The following is a 21,200-nucleotide window of genomic DNA, read 5'->3' as shown; positions in this document are numbered from 1 at the left end:
TATCCTCCAGCAGAAATGCTCTGGACTCAGGGAAGAAACAAAGCAAGAAAGCTGACTTCACCGAGAAGAATGAGAGAACAAACCCAGATCTGGACTCGGCTCTATTTCCCACCAGGTGGGAAATTGCACAATTTATTTTTATGCTTAAACCTGCAAAAAATTTAAAAAGGAAAAAAAAAAAAAAACCTGTTTTATTCAAAAGACCGGTTGCTTGCTTGGTTAATACAATAGTGATTCATGTTGAAAACCCAGTTATAGAACTGCCTACATGTAGTGGGGCTACAAGCTGCTCCTTTAGCTTTTGTTGTTGTTGCTGTTATAGCTGCCAGGCACAGGAAGTTGCATTTTACTCCTGTTTCCAAATATACCTAATGTCAAAATCTAAAGAGGGAAAAAAGTTCCGCTTTGTGACTCTTAACCTCAGATCCTTTGCAGTTAAGGCCACCTTTAGGTTTAACACAGGTAGCTCAGTCCTTAAGGACTCTAGTTCACTGGGACAGGTTATCCACTGGACTGGCTAAGAAATCGCTGCAAAGGAGGCCTCTGTTTATTCTGCACCTTTCCCTATTTGAAAGTTAACCAGAGCCTTGTGCCCATACTCTTCACGCCTAGGACCAGATCTCCAGCAAGAAAAATAATGTTAGACTGGCACTGTGAGACCACAAGTAATTATTAATTAAATCCTGATCTGTTATTTCCATTGTATAAGAAGTTCATTCCTAAGCCTAAGGCTACTGAATTTTGCATCTGAAATATCAGGGTCTTGGGCCAGGTGAAATGTTCTCACTTGGAAGAACACCAGTGTTCTGTGACTTTTAACCTTCCTTAGATTGCGTGTTTAGCAGATTCTAATCTGCAAAATGCCTTAAAAGATGAGAAAGTGACAGAATCACAATTAGTAGGAGAGGGGGCTTGGCTAAGAGTTTCTACATGCCCCCACCTCCACCCCATCACCATTAGGATTCAGATCAAGGCCCCCAAAGAACCAGGTCTTTTGTGCAGCTTTTTGGGCAGTGTTTTCTATCTCAGCTATATCAAGGTCTAACTTACTTCTGGGCTTCCCTGGTGGCTCAGCAGTAAAGAATATATCTGCAATGGAGAAGACACAGGAGATGTGGATTTGATCCCTGCATCAGGAAGATCCCCTGGAGGAAGGCACGGCAACCCACTCCAGTTTTCTTGCCTGGAGAATCCCATGGACAGAGGAGTCTGGCGGGCTTCAGTCCACTGGGTTGCAGAGTTGGAAACTCATGAAGGGACTGAGCGTGTACACACACACACACTCACACACCTTAATTCTAGGAAACTCCTGGTCCAGAACATGCCTTAAACAATGAAATAATTTCTGAGGTTACTGGAGAATTTTAAATCCTTTTCAGAGAGGACCTAGGATTGCTAGATTCAGATGCACCCAAATCTTACTTGTGTGCTTAACTCTCTGGAGGGACCTATTCAATTTAAATTAAGAAATTTTGAACCTCAAAAAGGTGAGTGTGTTTTTGAAGCACCATCTTCATGATTTGTGACAAGATGAGCAAGTCCACCCAACTGTGCATCCCAGGGAATAATGTCTTTTAATACAGGATAGGAAGGTCTTCTGCCCATTTTTTGATTGAGTTGTTTGTTTTATTGATATTGAGCTGCATGAGCTGTTTGAATATTTTGGAGATTAATTTCCTGTCAGTTGTTTCATTTGCAAATATTTTCTCCCATTCTGAGGGTTGTCTGTTCATCTAGTTTAGGTTTTCTGGCCGGTGGGGGGTAGGGTGGGGGGGTGTTGTTGTGGGATCATGAGTTAGTGTTTAATGGGAACAGAGTTTCAATTTAGGAAGGTGAAAAATTAGGGAGATAGATGAAGGTGAGAGTTGCACAGCATGTGTTTGTATTAGGACTACTGAACAGTAGAGTTAACTATGGTTAAAATAGTATATTTTGTATTATGTGACTTTTACCACAATAAAAAAAAAAAACCACACACTAAAAAAAAGAGAGGTAGGAAGGTATCAACGAAAGCCTTCTGAGTATTTTGCAATGTGATGGGATATAACACAAACGTGTTTAGTCACACACGAATCATCTTTGGATTACCAATGTGATTCAATGGGGCCGTGAGAACAATCCTGTTCGGGTTTTACTTTGACAGGTGTTTAAATGCTATCTTTCTTTAGCATCCCTATTCATTTCCTTTCTTATTTTAGCAGCTTTTTGTGAAGAGACATGTCACTCTGCTGGATACCAAACACATCTAAGACAATGAAAGCATACCAAGTAAGAAAAATCAAACCCAGCAAAGAAAAAGTATATATGGAGTGACATTTGGAAACAAAACATTTCTCTATATAGCATGCCTCACCCTCCAGGGGCCTTGAAGAAGATTATGAAACCAGTCAGGTAGCACATATATAGTGGATGATCACACTGGAATTAGGATCTTGATAAGCTATTTTTTTCTCTCTCACTGTTATTCAAATCAAGTTGGTGTTCCAGTCACAAGATACTGGTAATTATTTCTTGCACAATTATGGTGGCCATATAACATTCACATAGACTATTTCCCAATTTCACCCTATAGACACTTGACATTCTGCGTTTCACCTCCTAGTGGCACTGCCTCATGACTTTCGTTGATTGCCATTGCTGAAAATCCCCTTCAGCGCATCTTCTCACTCAAGTCATTCCTGTTGAATATGTGGTATTGCTGGAGGTGAGCAGAGAAGAGGCTGGGATCTGTTAATGAGTGAAATTGAAGAAACCAGGAGAAAGATAACAGATCTGAGGTGCTTTATGGGCCACTGTGAATGGACCCCAGTTTGCAAACCTGTTTCAAGAACAGTGTTACAGGCTGAATTGTGTTCCCCCAAATTCACATGTTGAAGTCACACCAAGAGCCTCAGAATGTGACTATATTGGATATGGCCTTCAACAAGATAATTAAGGTAAAAATGAGGTCCTATGGGTGGGCCCTCATCCAATATGACTGATGTCTTTATAAGAAGATGATTTTGGACGTAGACATGTGTATGCGCAGAGGAAAGACCCCAAGAGGACACAAGGAGAAGGCGGTGCCTCCAAGGCCTCAGAAGAAAACACACCTTGATCTTGAATTTCTGAGCCCTCAGCTCTTGGACTCAAAACTGAGAAAAGAAATTTTGGCTGTTTTGTCTGTGATCATTTGTTATAGCTGCCCTGGCAAACTAACACAGACATTTACCATTGTCTGTAAATCTATTTATTCATGGGCTTCCCCGATAGTTCAGCAGTAAAGAATCCACCTGCAATGCAGGACATGCAGGAGACGCAGGTTCAAAAAAAAATCCCTGGGTTGGGAAAATCCCCTGAAGGAGGACATGGCAACCCACTCCAGTATCCCTGCCTGAAAAATCCCAGGAACACATTTGAAACCGATGAAAACGCCACATGGCTTTCAACTTCACCTCTACCTCTCCCCACTGAAAAGAGGGGAAAAGAAAGCTTCGTTAAAGACTTCTGCTCTGCCGACTGGATGGTGGCTTTGTAAATTAAAACATCATCGTTTGGAAAATGAGGTATAAAGTGTTCTGATATTCTGTGGTTGGATGACTCAAGAGGGGGTCGGTTTTCTAAAAGTGCACAGTTCTAGATTCTTTTCCAAATCTCCAGTTCGATTTTATCCTTTTCATGTTTTCTTTCCAAAAACTGGCAGCCAAGTACTTTCCAAGAGACAGAACACCAGTCGCGCACATATGTATACAATTCCGTTTTAGAAGACATTAGGAAAATGAGGCTCAGCTCAGTCTGGCCCACAGGAACATTCGACGTGAGCTCCGTTAACTCCTTCTTCCAAGTTTCCATCCTCCACAGACAGCCTGGCACGTCAGCACGAGTAAACTTTACAGATGTAGGGGAAATTTTGAAAAACACAAAAATAGATGGAGTCGGCAATAGCAATCCTGAATTGTCCCGTCACGTTGCCCCTTCTCAGCCCTGTGGCGGCTACCCAGCTATGGTCAGAAGCATTTTTATTCTAGAAGGAAGGTCCGAGGCCAACTCAGCAGGCCCGCCTCAGAACACCTCAGGCCGTCAACGGAGGCCTTCCTAGGAGAGGCTGAGAGACTCTTTAGAAAAAGCTTTTAAGAGAACTGACTAGAATTTACTTCACAATGGGCAAGGTACTGCAAATAGGCCCACCGTTTACAGGAAAGACCCCTGAAGTAGAGAGGCAAAAATAAAAAGCTAAACGTTTCCAAAAAGGAACATATGAAAAGAATTTTTAAATAAACGGCTGCTTCCTTTTGGAGTTTTCAGAATGTGCTGCCCACATCTCTGAAGGGCTCGGCCTTCTTTTTAGAAATACGTTTCAGTCAAATCTTTCTCACAGTTCCTCCCACTCATTATTAAACACCTGTTTTCATCCAGTCCCTTGTTCTTTGACTTTGGTTCCTCCTTCAGTAATTAGACCACAGCTACCTCCAATGAAGTTCACAGGGGTCTTCCTGAAAAGGCAACAGAATTGAAATTCTGTGACTTTCCCTTAAATAGTAACTGACCTTCTGAAGCCTCTTTCCCTTCGAGTGTACATTTAGCTCAAACGTGACTACTGTGGGAAATGAATTATTTTGCAGCTAATAATATTAATAAAATGTACGCAAGATTTTCTGGCAATGAGATTTCACCAAAATTGTACTTGGAAATGGGAATACTTGCTTCTGAACAGGACACGTTAATGAGCAAATCCATCAAGGCACTGGGTACAGAACATCAGTGGTTTTTAACTGGACGCTCTGTAATTTCCACCTCAAGTCAAGACAAGATACACATTGCTGGCAAAGAAATTTTGATCTGAATTCACCCTCTGAATGTTACTAATCTCCAAAGGAGCTTTCTCACAAGAATCTGCTGGAACACTTGTTGAAAAACCAGATTCCAAGACTCCTCTTCAAAAGATTCTGATTTTGCTCATCTAGAATATGGAGCCCCAAATTGAGTGTTTTTAGCAAACATGTAGGTGATTCTCACAATTGGACAAGTTCATGAAATACTAACCTTTAATTGTAACACGCTAGGTTTCTGTTTGGACCAGTATCCCACATCCTTAAAATGCACAAAATACAGGAAAACTACAGCTATTCTAAACAGACCTTAAACATGTATCTTTTTAAAAATGGTAGCAGATTATTATCAAAATAAACTCTGGCTGCTCAGAGGGTAAGGAATCCGTCTGCAATGCAGGAGACTCAAGTTTAATTCCTGGGTTGGGAAGATCCCCTGGAGAAAGGAATGGCAACCCACTCCAGTATTCTTCTGGCAAATTCAATGGACAGAGGAGCCTGGTGGGCTACATTACATGGGGATGCAGAGTCGGACATGATTGAGCAAATAACACTTTCACTAGTCAAACATATTTTAATAAGTCTGTTCAGCTATAAAACTTATAAACTTTCATAAAACATTTTTTACATTGTGATAACAAAAGCAGGTCAAAGTCAAGTTCTTGTGGGACAATCATCCAAGAGAGTCTTTTGAAATGAATAAAAATCTGCTAAACTTCTAAAAAAAAAAAATAGTCTTCTACAAAAAGAGAAAAGGTTAATCATGATGGATTATAAGTGGCAATGGGTGTTTGCACATATACAGTAAGTTTGCTTTTGCTAGCTTTATGACCCACCCAAGCACTCAACTAAGTATGAAGGCAGAAAAACAGGTACTAATACAAGGTGTGTGTGTAGGGGGGTGGAGGGGAGAGGACTTCCTTGGTGGTACAGTGGATAGGAATCTGCCTGCCAATGCAGGGGATACAGGTTTGATCTCTGGTCCAGGAAAATTCCACAAGCTGCAGAGCAACTAAAGCCACAACTATGGAGAAGGAAATGGCAACCCACTCCAGTGTTCCTGCCTGGAAAATCCCAGGGATGGGGAAGCCTGGTGGGCTGCCGTCTATGGGGTCGCACAGAGTCAGACACGACTGAAGCGACTTAGTAGCAGCAGCAGCAGCATGGAGCCTGGATGCTGCAACTCCTGAAGCCTGTGCATCTGGAGCCTGTGCCCTGCAACAAGAGAAGCCACCACAATGACAAGCCCACGCACCACAACAAAGAGCAGACCTTGCTCACTGCAACAAGAGAAAGCTGATGTGCTGATGTGCAGCAAGGAAGACCCAGTGCAACCAAATAAATAATTAAAAAGGGGGGAGGGGACTTCCCTGGTGGTCCAGTGGTTGGGAGTCCACCTGCCAATGCAAGGGGCATGGATTCGATTCCTGGCTGGGCAAAGATTGCACATGCATGGGATAACTAAGCCTGTGTGCCACAATTACGGAAGCCCGCTCACCCTAGAGCCCACGCTCTGCAACAAGGGAAGCCACTGCAATGAGAAGCCCACACACCACAACTAGAGAGGAGCCCTTGCTCACAGCAACTAGAGAAGGTTCACACACAGCAACGAAGACGGTGCGGCCAAAAATAAGAAAGAAATCAATTTTAAAAACTAAAAGAAAGAAAGAAAATCCCCAAGAGCTTTTCTCAAGAAGCTATCCGTGTGCTCGGCCAAAATAAGGAAGTAGATGCAGGGAAAAAGTCAGACATGGCTCTAGCTATCTGGAGATCCAACAGAAGAGGGAAATAGTAGAAATCCCCAGAATGATGTGAAGAGAGATCCCAGAGCAACAGCTTATTTCCTATTTAGAGAAAATAGGGCCCAAATTGGAACAAAGACCTCAGATAAACTTCTCAAAGAAGAACTTGAAAGAAGAACGAAATTGTCTGGACATACTGAGAAGAGACCTATGTAACTGGGGGAAGGTTTGGGATGGGAATACAGGATCCTCAGCCAAAACCTTAGTAGGGAAAGCAAAAGCAATCCAGGAAGGAAAAAGGAACCACGGTTTACCTCAAGGCTTAGCTGTCATCAGCTTTTACGTAGTTATAAGTGATACTGATCTAATCTAAAGGACAATGGAAAAATGTTGGGAAGATGAGAACATCATCAAAGGATGGGAAATGCATGACTGGGGTGGGGGCAGGGGTGAGACAGTTTGAGAAAGGAATATGTCAAGCTGAACAGCCAATAATTAATATTGTAAACACAGTATTTAGAGATTGGAGACAAAATACTAAATCAGTTTAAATGACTCTACGTTTCTTGGATGCCACTTAACTTTCCAATCCCGGCTTATCACTCTACTAATATATGACATGGTCAAATAGAGCTATTCATTTATTCAGCAGTTTTTTGTGTCCAGACCCATCTAAGAATAAGAAGGGTCTTCCTTGGTGGTTCAGACGTTAAAGAATCTGCCTGCAATGTAAGAGAACAGGGTTTGATCCCTGGGTCAGGAAGATCCCCTGAGAAGGGCATGGCAACCCACTCCAGTATTTTTGCCTGGAGAATCCCATGGACAGAGGAGCCCTGCAGGCTACACAGTCCATGGGGCTGCAAAGAGTCGGACATGACTGAGTGACTAACACACTCATGCTTACAGGAATAAGATACGCTGATAACATAGGTAAGTCCTTCGCTCTTGGAGCTTAGGTCCTAGTGAAGGGAGGCAAAGAAAAAACAAACACATAAACAAGATAATCTGAGTGATAAGTGCAATGACAGAGCAGAGAAGTGTGACTGAGGGGTGGGCAGGAGAGGTCACTGTGAAGAGGGTGATGCAGGAGCTGAAACAAGGAGCCAGCTTCGGAAAGAGCCAGAGGCAGAGTGTCTCAGATCTCCTGCACTTATAGGAAGCAACTGCCAAAGTCATGGGTAAGAGTGAGCCAGGCTTGTGAGATGACGGGAAATGGAACTGAAATTGTTGGGTTGATAGTGAGGGGCAAAGTGGTGGAGATGAAGTCAAGAGTTGGTGGTTTAGTCACTAAGTTGTGTCTGACTCTTGAGACCCCATGGACTGTAGCCCACCAGGCTCCTCTGTCCATGGGATTTCCCAGGCAAGAATACTGGAGTTGATTGCCATTTCCTTCTCCAGGGGATCTTCCCGACCCAGGGATCAAACTCGGGTCTCCTGCATTGCAAGAGGTCTCCTTTACTGCAGGTGGATTCTTTACTGACTGAGCCACCAGGAAAGTCAGAGAGATGGGAGGAAATCTGGGATCACATGGAATCATGTATGGCTTTGAGGATGCCAGGGTGAAATCCAGATTTCATTCTAAATGCAACAGCAAGTCATAGGAAGGTCTTGTGTAAGGAAGTGACATGATTTATGCTTTTAAAAAATTACTTTAGCTGTTGTGTGGGAAGCGAATTGCAGAAGGTTGAGAACACAAGCGGGATACAAGTGTGAACCTACTGTGGTTAGGCATGCAATGCATGGACCGTAGAGAGAGACGGTGGATTGGACCGTGGCAGTAGACAGAGCAACAGAGAGAAGTGAGTAGACCTTGAGGTTTACTCTCAAAGAAGAATGGGCAGGACATTCTAATAGATCAATATGAAGAGGAAAGGGAAAAACCCAAGGATGAATCCTAGATTTTTGGCTAGAATGAGTGAGTGATTAAGAGGTATTTTGCTGAAATGTAGAAAGTCAAGGGAAGAACCAGTTGGGAGGGCAAAATCAAGTCTTCTGTTTCCTACTATTTGTGAGATGCGCATTAAGGATTCAAGCAGATCTGTGAAATAGGCAGTTGTCTATCTGAGCCTGGAGCACGAAGAAAGGGCAGATTTGCAGATACAAACTTGGGCATCACCCAGGCACCTCCCCCGCCAGGTCAGGTGTTCATTCCAACTTGCTGGATTTTCGAAGTCTACCTCTTGCTTCCTGTCTTCAGTCTACCCCCACGAAATCAGTACTGCAAGCAGCAGGCACATTCAGCCCTTTAAAGAAAAGCTCTCATCATCTCTCTCACTGAATAAAAAGCCTTCCATGATTCTCACCCCCTGTGTCTTGTCTTGCCTTCCCACCTTCTCCAGCTCAGAGTTTGAATTCTTGTTCCTCTTCTGTATTTTTTAGCCTCCCAGGTCTGTCCCCACAGTTTTCTGGGGTCCCTTCCCTTCCAGCCCCATTTCTGCACATCTTCACTAAGTGTCTCCTGGGTTCAGACCCTGTGGGCAAGGTCTGTGCCTGATTTATCTTTGAATCTTTCCCCCAAAGTTTAGCCCGGTACCTTACACATAATTACTCCAGTTACAGGAACTGCTTGTTAGATGAAGGTGCCACTCTTTCTCCTCACTATCCCCTCACAAAATGAGTTGATTTGTAGGAATATCTCAAAACTGTCCTAGTATTAAGGCTTCTGGTGTTATATCTGACAGAAGGCTTACTTGAATAAACACATCCAGTCCCTTGAAATGGAGATAAATGAAGGAGTTAATTTACAAACATAAATGATAATGGTCAGATCCAACTTTGAAGTCATATTATCTGCCCATTCCCTTCTGGGAAACAAAAGCTATTTCGGTTTTGGTTCCCCTGCTTCAGATGGGGGTAGGGTGGGGCAACCAAGAACTGTTTCTTTTCTTAAGACTATTTCCATCTCAACATCACTTTTCTATAAGTTAAGACTTCACTAAATATGACTCTTTATTTCCAAGAATAGAAACTCACAGTCAGTTACACTAAAGTCCCTAGGACAAGAAAGTATGTTGGAAACTTTCCTCTATTTAAATTAAACACGCTTAATTAAAGGATCAACAATTCAAGTTTCTTATCTCCTTCCCTCCTGCATTAAGTAAGCAAAGGATGAAGTCTGACTCGCCCATCAGTTGTTATCTTTTCAGACAGCTGAAGATAAAATAAATTTATGTTAAAAACATCACTGCTGACAGTGACTGCAGCCATGAAATTAAAAGATGCTTGATCCTTAGAATAAAGGTTATGACAAACCTAGACACCATACTAAAAAGCAGAGACATCAGTTTGCCAACAAAGGTCCACAGAGTCAAAGCTATGGTTTTTCAAGTAGTCATGTATGGATGTGAGAGTTGGGCCATAAAGAAAGCTGAGCACCAAAACACTGATGCTTTAGAATTGTGGTGCTGGAGAAGACTCTTGAGAGTCCCCTGGGCAGCAAAGAGATCAAACCAGTCAATCCTATGGGAAATCAACCCTGAATATTCATTGGAAGGACTGATGCTGAGGCTGAAGCTCCAATACTTTGGTCACCTGATGGGAAGTGCCAACTCATTGGAAAAGACCCTGATGCTGGGAAAGATTGAGGGCAGCAGGAGAAGGGGGCAACAGATGATGAGATGGTTGGATGGCATCACCGACGTGATGGACATGTGTTTGCACAAACTCTGGGAAATAGTAGTGAAGGACGGGGAAGCCTGGCGTGCAGCATTCCATGGGGTCGCAAAGAGTCAGACACAACTGAGCAACCCAACAACAACAAAAAAACCATTTAGGATATTACTCACAGACCTGATGAGCAACAGACCAACGAGAAGTAATAAGGTTCAAATTTGGGTTCATTTTCTTTTTCTCCAGCTGATTGACATTTTGCATTATGAACAAACAGACTAAGAAAAAAATTAAACCTAAAAAAGCAGGTTTCCTATAGGCTATAGTAGGACCTATATTTTTGTTTTCATCATTGACTTCACAGGATATAGTAAAACTGGTTGAAAAACAGTCATTGACCTTAAAGCTGAGTCAGAGTCCATGACGAAAAACTGATACACCTGCAGGTCAGCTATGGCTTTAATTCCAGAGGAGATCCAGGTGGATGCTGTGCATAGCAACTCTGGCCTTGATCATGTCCAAAGCAGAGGAAACCCATGACTGTCACACTTTTCATAAATGAATTTCCTCTTTCTCTGCCTGCATAGATTTTTCTCCATGTACATATTTTAAAAATAGAATTAAATAACTTCAAATAACTGCTTTTTCACATTCTTACACTATTTATTATGAAAATCACTTTACAAAAATATTTTTACATCATTTTTAACTGGCTAGTTTTATTACATGACTACATCTCAGTTGGGATTCCCTCAGCAGTAAAGAAGCTGCCTGCCAATGCAGGAGCCATGGGTTTGATCCCTGGGTCAGGAGGATCACCTAGAGAAGGAAATGGCAACTCTCCAGTATCCTTACCTAGAAAATTTAATGGACAGAGGGGCCTGGTGGGCTGCAGTCCATGGGGCTGCAAACGAGTCAGACAAGACTTAGTGCCTGCTGCTGCTACTGCTAAGTCTCTTCAGTCGTGTCCGACTCTGTGCGAACCCATAGATGGCAGCCCACCAGGCTTCCCTGTCCCTGGGATTCTCCAGGCAAGAACACTGGAGTGGGTTGCCATTTCCTTCTCCAATGCATGAAAGTGAAAAATGAAAGTGAAGCCGCTCAGTCGTGTTCGACTCCTAGCGACCCCATGGACTGCAGCCTACCAGGCTCCTCCGTCCATGGCATTTGCCAGGCAAGAGTACTGGAGTGGGTTGCCATTGCTTTCTCCGGACTTAGTGACTAGACAACAACAAATCTGAACCGACTAATTATCTTGTTTGACTATTTAGGTTATTTCCAATTTGGGGCTTTGAAAAACATTGCTCCACTGAGCAAATAATTACTCCCTTTACAATATGCTTCTAAAAGTGGAAATACTGGGCCTAAGTATAATATGCACATTTTAAGATTTTTAATACATAATACCAAGCTGCTCTCTTGATTGTTGTTGTTGTTCAGTCAATCAGTCATATCCGACTCTTTGCGACCTCGTGGACTGCAACACACCCAGGTTTCCCTCTCCTTCACCATCTCTCGGAGCTTGCCCAAACTCATGTCCATTGAAGTCAGTGATGCCATCCAACCATCTCACCCTTCGTCATCTCCTTCTACTCCTAACCTCAATCTTTCCCAGTATCAGGGTCTTTTCCAACAAGTTGGCTCTTCGCATCAGGTGGCCAAAGTATTGGAGCTTTGGTTTCAGCATCAGTCCTTCTAAAGAATATTGAGCGCTGATTTCCTTTAGGATTGACTGGTTTGATCTCCCTGCAGTCCAGGGGACACTCAAGAGTCTCCTCCAATACCACAGTTTAAAAGCATCAGTTCTTCAGTGCTCAGCCTTCTTTATGGTCCAACTCTCACATTCTGTACCAATTTCAACTACCACAAGACAATATCTCCCAGAAATCATTCCTTTTAATCTTTACTAAATTCATAGGTGATCACTGGCATTCATTTTTTTTCACTGAACTGCTTAAATTTTACTCATTATATCAAATGGTCGCTTGCATTTATTTCTTCTTTGGTTGAGTAGTATGGGCAAGTTAACTCTTATGCTTCAGCTGTCCTCATCTGCAAAATGTAGATATTCCAGTATGACCAGTGTCCTTATAAAAAGACGGCTATGAAGACGACATAAGGACACCATGTGTTAACAAAGACAGAGATTGGGGTTATGCTGCTGCAAGCCAACGAACATGAAAGATTGTCAGCAAACCACCAAGAGCTAGGGGAGAGGGAAGGAAGGATCCCTGATCGGATCTAGAGAGTAGCCCTGCCAAAACCCTAATGTTGGACTTCTAGCCTCCAGGACTCTAAGACAACACATTTCTTCTGTTTTAAGCCCCCCAGTTAGTGGTAGGTACTTCATTACAGTAGCCCTGGGACACTAATACATCAAGTAACTTAGAAACACATTCTAGTGTCTGCCCAGATGACTGTTTAGCCCCCGAGCACTTCTCAGATAGTTATCATTTGCCCCTGTCACGTCTGTCAGATAACTTGGTGCCCAATCACATGGGCTGAAGACCAAGGACAATATGTTTGCAATTGAGACCGTATGTCTTGGAAATACCTAAGAACACTGACTCACAGCGAATAGTTTATTGAATTTGCCAACACTGTGTTCACTTTCTGGGAAGCTAGTAATTGTATATTTTTGTTCATTTTTGAAAGGGCAGTGATTCACAGTATGAACTATGCTGTTTTCATGTAGCAGCATTTAGCTGTGCCTACCTTGAAGGAAAAACTGTGAGGTTTAAACAAACTATAGATTATCCATGAGTCTGTCCTTTTGTCTTGATTTCATTGCCATATTTAGTGAGACTGCAGCTTGTCCAAGTTTGGAAAATCAGTATGCTCCTTGGCTTAAAAAAAACTAAACCAGAAGTATAGTTTATTCCATACTTCGCTAAAAAATAAGTCTTCACTAGGAAAATAACTATTATGTTGAATGAACATATGAAATATGATTTAAGGCCTAATTTTCCTTTTATAGTATCAGAAGGAGAGAAGAGTCTAGAAGTATCACCAATCTCACAGGACACCTTGTTGTAACATACTTTTCCCCACTATCTGTTTACATCCCTGATTTATTCTCCTCCTTTCAAAGAATACCCTCTAAAGCCTGTGACTGGTGCCTGAAATTCTAAAAGCGATCCTGTTGTTTTTTTTTTTTAAATAATGGGCACTGCCTTCTGGCAGATATGATTTAAAAGCAAAACTAACAGTAGCTTCTTCATAGTTCTTTTATAGTGCCAAGTACCGTGTTAAACGCCTTTACGGATATCACTGACTTTATGAAACTCTATGAAGGGTAGCGAGGTATGTCCTGATGAAGAATTTTAAGCTCAAATTACGTTATGTTTCAAGATCTAGTAAATGGCACTTTGGGTTTATATCCAGGGCTGTTTGCATCACAACGTATTTCCATGCCCTAAGCTCTTGTTTTCCCAGAGTCAGAGTGTGAAGGGCAAGAGCACGGGGTGAGAAGGGAAGCAGGAAGGTGTCTCAACGGAGAAGAGAGGGAAGAGGAACATTGAGGACAAAGTGCTGGCATCTTCTAATTTTGCCTAAGGCCTTCCTTGAACCATTTAGATGTGCTCTATTATGATAGCATGAATGGTATTACTGAGCACTTGAAATGAGGCTAATACAAATTGAGATGTGTTAGAAGTATAAAATGCACACAAGTCTTTAAAGACTTAATATGAAATAGAATGCAAAATATCTCACTAATATCTTTATTTTGATTACATGGTGAGTGATAACAATTAGATATATTGCGTTAGATAAAATGTACTATTAAAAATTTAAGTGCAGATATTAATGGTAGTTACTCTATATGGATGTTGTGAGGATTAAAAAGTTAATTCAAGTAAAGCACTTGGAATAATTCCTGACTCATAGTGAATTCACAATTATGGCCAATAGATATTTTGAAAAATTTTTGTTCATGATCTCTACTCAGTTTTCTATTTGAGTGTTTACCTTTTTCTTACTGATTTCTTTCTCAGATTTTTAAGAGGTCTTACTACATTAAAATATTAATCATTGTTTTCTATATACAATGCACATTTTTTTGTCAACTTTATGATTTCCTTTTTCAATTTGCTGATGGCTTTTTAGCCAGGCAGTTTAAGGATTTAATATCATTAAATTATTCACTTTAAATGAGAATAAATTACAGAGATTAAATGTTAAATATGAGAAAAACAGCAAAGGAAAACATGTTTCTTAATAACTCCAGTTAAGAAAGAAAAGGATAGGTATGACTCTATAAAATTTTGAAGTTTTAACATTAAAAAAAAAATCAAACAAACATAAGAGGTAAGAAAAACACAGAAAAAATATTCACAATATATGATAGATATAGACTAATCTTGACATACAAATCTTTGAGAAAAGAAAATATAAAATAAGGAAAGGCTATAAATAAGCAGTTCAAAGAAAAAGAAATACAAACACCCTACTTCACTTATAATCAAAATGAGATACCACTTTTTTACATATCAATTTACAAGGATTTTTTAAAAGTTAATTATGCACAATATTGTGATCCTATATGGGTGGCTCAGTCGGTAAAGCATCTGCCTGCAATGCAAGTGACCCAGGCTCTATCCCTGGGTAGGGAAGACCCTCTGGAAAAGGGAATGGCAACCCACTTCAGTATTCTTGTATGGAGAATCCCGTGGATAGAGGAGCCTGGCAAGCTATGGTCTGTGGGGTCGCAAAGAGTTGGACACAACTTAGCAAATAAACAACAATTGTGCAAGAATGTTCACTGTGCAAAGACAACCAGACAAGAGAGTGAGTTGGGACTGAAGTCCTGCTACTGAACTGCTAGTTAAACCATATTCCTGCCTCACCCAGAGGGAGTGACTTCTATTTCTCACAAATGACCAGGTGCTTCAAGAAAGATCCTGATATGCAGTGCTGGTGAGAGGGCATAAAAAGGAAATCTCATCTAGCAAGAAAATATACTGATACAGCTCTTAGGGAGTAATTTGGCAAAGTCTATCAAAATAAAACATATAAATCTTTTAACCCAGCAATTTCATTGCTATGATTTTACTGGTACACAGAGTGCAAGAACTTTGGATAAGGATGATCATTTCAACTTTGTTCATAATAACACACACAAAACAACCTAGAAACAATCTAAAAATACAAACAAAGTATAAAAACACAATAGAGTTCTTTTTAAAGGAAATTATGATATATCCACATATTATAATATTGTTTATAGATTAAAGGCATTAATATGAAATATTTCAAGTTACATTGCATGAAAAAACTCAGCCTCTAGAGCAGTAAGCATACTATTCTTGCTGGTATTTTGATAAAGATACATACATGAAGGAAAACTGTCTGGAGTGAAAAAAAGTTCATGCTTAGTTATAATTTTAAAGGGACTGAGGGGCCTAGAAAGGAATAAAATTCACTTTTATCCTGTCTGAACTGTCTTGTAAAGTTTGACTTCTGAACTTTATGCATGTTATTTTCATTAAGAAAAACAAAGAATCAATTTTTGTCTTATGATTTCTTCTAATATGGACTTTGCAAGGAAATGGATAAACATCCTGGGCAGGACAAAAATAAGTCTCTGATCAAACTACAGAAACACAGAGAGATACAGGTCCTATCATGGCCTGCCAAGTCGCTTCAGTCGTGTCCGACTCTGTGCGACCCCACAAACGGCAGCCCACCAGGCTCCTCTGTCCATGGGATTCTCCAGGCAAGAACACTGGAGTGGGTTGCCATTTCCTCCTCCAATGCATGAAAGTGAAAAGTCAAAGTGAAGTCGCTCAGTCGTGTCCAACTCTTAGTGACCCCGTGGATTGCAGCCTACCAGGCTCCTCCGTCCATGGGATTTTCCAGGCAAGAGTACTGGAGTGGGGTGCCATTGCCTTCTCCATACCATGGCCTAGGTATGAACTTATATACTTTATTCATTTGTTCTCTCATTTCCTAAAAACGAGAAAAGAGGTTCTGTCTGCCCTTTCAACTCAAAGGGTAATGCAAAAACACCCAAGAGCTGATCTGTTGCACAGTGAGCATGGGGTGGGGCTGAAGACCGAAAGAAATAGTTACTAGGCTCAGATACCATCCTTCCAACAACAGAACCAGAGTAGCATGCAATTTTTGAAGTTAAAAAGAATAAAAATAATACAAAGCTCTCATTCACATAATCATTGGCTTAAAGTAGTCAGACTGCGTTGAGAATACTTGTTGACTCATTCATATGCTCAACAAACTTCTTTTGTATCCAATCTATTATGCCCTGTACTTGGCAGTGAGATTACTAGACGTCTCAACTCTTCTAAGGCATGAGGTTAGAAGGCACGGAAACCATGCTATTTGGGGACACACTTGTTCAGCCTGTGCTTAGAAATAATAAATCTAATCCTCAATAAAATAATAGGAAATCAAAACCAGCAACATATAAATAGGATTATATATCATGTCCAAGTAGACTTTATATCCCAGGAATACAAGTTGGCTTAACATCTGAAATTAATGTTATATGCCATATTAATAGAATGAAGGACAAAATCCTTATGATCATCTCAATAAGGGCAAAGAAAAAGCCTCTGACAAAATCTAACATTTGCATGATAAAGATGCTCAAAACTAAGACTAGAAGGGAACTTCTTGATAAAGGGCGTCTATGAAAACCCACAGCTAACATGACACTTAATGTTGAAAGACTGATGGCTTTCCTCCTTAGATGAGGAACAAGACAAGAATGTTCACTCTTGCTTCTTCTCTTCAACATTATACTGTATAAAAAGTGAGGGCAATTAGACAAGGAAAAGAAAAGACATTCAGATGGAAAAGATTAAGTTAAGGTATCTCTATTTGCACATGACCTTGTATATATATCTTGAGTATAATATGATCTTGTATATAGCAATGCTAAAGGAGCCACTAAAGAACTATTAGGACTAAAAAACTGAGTTCAGCAAATTTACAGGCGACAAGATCAATATATAAAACTCAATGAATAAATCAATATATAAAAATGTATATTCTATCACTGGCAAGCAATATTCTGAAAATGAAATAATGCAATTTCATTTAAACTAGCACAAAATGATAAAAATACTGATAAACAATAAATTTAACAAAGGAACGACAAGCTTTAATACACTGAAAACTAATAAACGTTGTGGGAAAAAAAAATCAAAGAAGATCTGAATTAAATGGAAAGACAACACAATGTCCATTTCCATTCCTTGCCTTTATGGGCTGAAACACTTCATTGTTAAGAGAACAGTATCACTCAAATTAATCTACAAGTTCAACACAATCCCTATCATACTACACATAAAAACTAACTTAAAATGTATCACAGACCTGAATGTATGAGCTAAAATTATAAAACTTTTCAAAGAAAACATGTGTAAATCTTGTTGTTGGTTAGGCTATGGTTTCCCAGCAAGGAAACCAAAAATGCAAATGACAAAACAGATAAACTGGACAAAAAATTTCAGTTGCAAATCATAGGATCAGAAAACTGAAAAGGAAGAAAAAATGAAAAGACAACTCTGAGAAGGGGAAAATATCTGCAAATCACATTATCTGATAAGGGATTTGCATCCAGTATACAGAGAACTCTTATAACGCAATAATAGGAAGTCAAATTGCTAATTAAAATTAGGCAAAAGATCTGAATAGACATTTCTCCAAAGAGGATATACGAATGGCCAATAAGCACACAAAAAGATGCACAATGTCATTAGTAATCAGGGAAATGCAAATCATAATCACAATGAAATATAACTTCACACTTGTTGGATAGCCATAATCAAAATATAATAACAAATGATGAGGATGCAGAGAAACTGGAACCTTCATACACTGCTGGAGGCAATGGAAAATGGTACAGCCACTCTGCAAAGCAAGTGGTTCCTTAAAATGTAACATAAATGTGGAATTAACATATGACCCAGCAATTCCACTCCTAGAAATACTTCCATTACCCAAGAGAAATGAAAATATATTCAAGAAAAACTTTTACTTGAAGATCATGGCAGTACTATTCAGAGAGACAAGAAGTAAAAATATTAATAACCCAAATGACCAACTGACAGATGGATAAATAAAATGTGGTACATTAATACAGTGGGATATCATTAGGCAATACAAAACAAATGAAGCACCGATACATGCTACACACGGCAGACCCTTGAAAACATCGTGCTAAGTGAAAGAAACCAGTCATAAAAGGCATGTTGTGTTGTATGATCCCACTTACATATATTCTTCCTACAGAGACAGAAAGTGGATTAGTGGTTAATTAGGTCTAGGAATCCCAGGGACGGGGGAGCCTGGTGGGCTGCTGTCTATGGGGTCGCACAGAGTCGGACACGACTGAAGTGACTTAGCAGCAGCAGCAGCAGCAGGTCTAGGAATGGAGGATTGAGAAGGATGGGAATAGGGACTGATGGTTGCAGAACACTGTGAAAATACTGAAAAACGGTATGCTAATTATATGTCAATAAAGCTGTTTTAAAAAATACAAACAATGACTCTAATTGCATGTTTTCAGCAATAATTAATTATCACTGGTCTTCTTAGAACCCAGAGAAACAGATGTGGTCCTAAACTGAAGGGTTCAAGAGAGTCTGAAATGGACAAAGAGAAGCAAGCTGACCCGTGGCCCACAGAGCTGATTTTTACAAAAGCCCAAGTTGAGCAACAGCTGTAAACTATCGGCCTCTATGCTACTATTGACTTCTTAGATTCTGTTAAGCATTTAACAGGGGAATTATCTTCACCACTGTAATCCCTAGCAGCCGCTATAGACTAGAACACCTAGTAGATAACTGAGATCACACAGAACAAGTATCTTCACACCACTCGTGAAGCCAGTGGCAAACAGCTAACAAGAGTCAACAAGATACTTGGAAGAGTAGAGGGTCTGATGTTTTCAGACTCAGAGAAGAACACCAACATCAATACAAAACTTAGATATGGCAACCACGGGTTCTGTTTTTGTTGTTTTTTTCATTTTCATTTGGAATCTGATGGTGAAACTTCAGGGAAATGGAGTGATAATAATACACTTAGAGGGCATCATGAGAAAATCGGACTGCTTTTAACCATCAAAAAACTTCAATCACAGCAACCATTGCCCCTAAACCAACCAAACAAAACCAAGAAACCCTCTACTCATGATGTCTGGATTGGACACTTGAATATATACAAGCTTTTAATCAACTAAACATAAGACCTGTTATTTAAACACCATTCCATGAAATATTTCTTTGAAATATCTTTTATGGTCAAGCATAATTTTTTAAGTTACTTTTTGTCTTAATAAACTGCCCAATCTCTTGACATGATTAATCAGTGTATTAGGAATTATAGCAATCTGGGTGTTTTTTGCTGTGCCGGGTAAGAGTTAGGAGGGCTTACCAGGGGGCACGGTGGTAAAGAATCCACCTGCCAATGCAGGAGACACAAGAGATATAGGTTCAATCCCTGCGTAGGGAATATTCCCTGGAGAAGGAAGGAAATGGCAACCCACTCCAGTATTCTTGCCCAGAAAAGCCCATGGACAGAGGAGCCTGGTGGGCTACCATCCATAGGGTCACAGAGTGTAATAGAACTGAGCACTCACACAACCCAAGAGGTTGCATTTCAGAATTCTACTCTGCATCTTAGCATCATTTATGTAACATTCCTTGATTTTTATAAAAGCAAAATTCACTTTTTACATATTAACCCTAATAATACTGTGTGGCTAAAGAACTAAATTCAGAGCAGGACTTTATACCTATTGTACCAGAGTACTCATCTAATTCTATGTTTTGCCAGTGCAGAAATTTAAATATATAACTCTTTCTTGAAAGAAGTCACACTGCTTTAAAGTAAGACAAATGAGAGTAAGTCTTAATTGCACAAAATAGTTTACACTATGATTAAGATCCTAATCAACACTCCCCTCCAAAATCCCCCCAAACACTATCAATATGAAGTCTCTTCTGTTCAGCAGCACTGTACAACCTCGTCATGAACAGTAAGGGAAGGTGTGATTTCTTCTGGACTCTGATTTCTCTCCTTTGCAGAGGGGTTGGTTCTCCTGAGGCAAAATCTTATAATATTTCAAGGAGTGAAGTTCTGCAATCTAAACCAACCCAAGTGGGGTGAAGCTGGAATGGTAGAATCCTATCGAGTTAGAGACATCCTGGAGCTGATTAAAAACAAAAAAACAAACAAACAAAAAAACTTCATCTGCGCCCTGTCATTTCCTTTCAGCAAGATCCTGTTGCTGTTTACTCAATTTGCAAAGTGCATCAAATACCTCAAGAAATAACGTAAATGTCCCCTCTGAGGATTTTTTTTAATTCTTGACGGAAAAAAATGTCAAAATAGTACCTTTGAAACTTATCTCATTGTCCAAGCACAAGTATCCCCATCAAAAGGTTGTTTGTCCCTACACTACTGGAGAAACGCCAGACATACGTACCTTCCTTTTTTTCTTTTAAGAAAATGAAAAAATGATACTTCAAACGGGGCAATAGAGGTCAGAAACATTACACATGTTTCCATAAAACTACATAACTGAGTTCATGAAAAGTTTCCCCTAGTTTTACAGCCTGTCTAATAAAAAAGTATCATTTAAAACAATTAAGCTTTTTTCTGTTACTAAGTATTCAACATTCTGCCTGGATAAGAGAGGGCAATCAGCACTCTACTCCGAAAAAACAAACCATAAATCAGTTGACAAGCTTGAAAGAATTCAGTTCTAGTCTGCTTAGAAGCCAAGTGTAAATACAGAGAAACCTGTTGGCGCGTTTATCTTGCTCTTTAAGTTTCGCGTTTTAAAAACAAAGCAATACGCATATGGCGTTTCTCGTAAATTTCAGGCTCAGAAGTGATTCAGACCGACCCCAAAGCGAGGCATCTCCGACAGAAAATGGAGCCTGTGCCTTTAAGGTAAAATCGGCTGGATCCCAAAAGGCATTCCACTTTTCCACGACAAAGAGTTTGGGGGAGCGCTACCTCTCGGGTTTCTCGGAGGGACTCGGCCGGTGCGGGCAGAGCCCGGCTC

The 21,200-nt window shown here is 40.3% G+C and overlaps 1 protein-coding gene across 3 annotated transcripts in view; it reads right to left on the bottom strand.

Annotated features, from left to right (window-relative positions):
- Positions 1-21,200, bottom strand: part of PHACTR2 (phosphatase and actin regulator 2) — a 291,343-nt gene that overhangs the window by 115,878 nt on the left and 154,265 nt on the right. The window lies entirely within an intron of this gene.

Source organism: Bubalus kerabau, chromosome 9 (assembly GCF_029407905.1).
Source record: "Bubalus kerabau isolate K-KA32 ecotype Philippines breed swamp buffalo chromosome 9, PCC_UOA_SB_1v2, whole genome shotgun sequence".
NCBI lineage: Eukaryota > Metazoa > Chordata > Mammalia > Artiodactyla > Bovidae > Bubalus > Bubalus kerabau.
Note: the sequence above shows the minus strand (reverse complement) of the source record. Positions and strands in the feature narration are given on the sequence as shown.